The 1,024-nt window shown below is 46.2% G+C and overlaps 1 pseudogene; it reads left to right on the top strand.

The window, feature by feature from the left end:
• Positions 1-35: 35 nt before the first annotated feature.
• LOC102250664 overlaps positions 36-1,024 on the top strand; it is a 172,642-nt pseudogene continuing 171,653 nt past the window's right edge.

Raw genomic sequence — 1,024 nt, 5'->3', positions numbered from 1 at the left:
GCTTCAGAGTCCCAGACGACCCGGAGGTGGAGACCATGGAGGTTAGCGAGGCCGAGGAGATCAAGGTGTCACTGGAGGCCAAGCTCCCGGGAGCCATTGCGCAGGCTGACACAGACGCAGAGATCAGGAGTTTGCAAAATCTTAAAGAGAGTTGTATTGCCATAAGCTTGGACTGAAATCCCATCACTGTTGGGAGTGTGATTGTAGTTCTTCTGTCCTTGTACCACCACTGAATATTGGAGGGGATGTTTGCAGAGAACATTTGAGTCCGTTGGTCTTCAGATCAAGAGGAGCTCAACATACAATGTAGAAACAGCTGTACATAACTCTCCAGCAATAAGGCTAATAAACTACACCCTGAGATGCTGGGTTTGAACTTGATGCCAAGCCTGGATTTGATTCCCTGGGAAGAGGGTCTCTCTTTTCTGAAGGAGGAGAGGAAATAAGTACTTGGATAGCATGTTGGACTGTTGTATGCATAGTGCTATTTTGTGAAAAAAATACTTCTATCTTCCTTCTTGGCACTCAATAACTGGCCAACATTGGAAGTCCAGGCTCCATAGTTGGATGGAGCCATGTAACTAGTTCTGGCACATTTAATTGCTGACACAAGATACTCCGAGCTCTTTACCTCTCTGTCCCTGGTACCAGCAATAGTCCAGAGAGCAGGCCCTGCAGGCTAGACACAGCAGAAGGACAATCCGGAACAAAGAACCACCTTTATTCATTGCAAAGATGTCATATGAGAGAGAAATTATCCTCTAAATGGTATTTTAATTCCCTGAGATTTGCAATAGTCACTGCTGTGCCACTTAGTTCTTCCTGGTACAAAAATAGATACTGACTCTTGTGGAGAAGTAAGATTGGAGTAGAAAAACCTTTCTGAAAAATGGCTTTTCATAACCATCTATTTAAAGTGGAGCAAGGCGGGAAGAGACTGGACAAAAATCGTGCACCTATGGATGAGGACAGTGGGTGGGGAGTGAGGGCGGAGGGTGGGGCGGGAACTGGGAGGAGGGGAGTT

This window comes from Myotis brandtii, unplaced genomic scaffold (assembly GCF_000412655.1).
Source record: "Myotis brandtii unplaced genomic scaffold, ASM41265v1 scaffold55, whole genome shotgun sequence".
NCBI lineage: Eukaryota > Metazoa > Chordata > Mammalia > Chiroptera > Vespertilionidae > Myotis > Myotis brandtii.
Note: the sequence above shows the minus strand (reverse complement) of the source record. Positions and strands in the feature narration are given on the sequence as shown.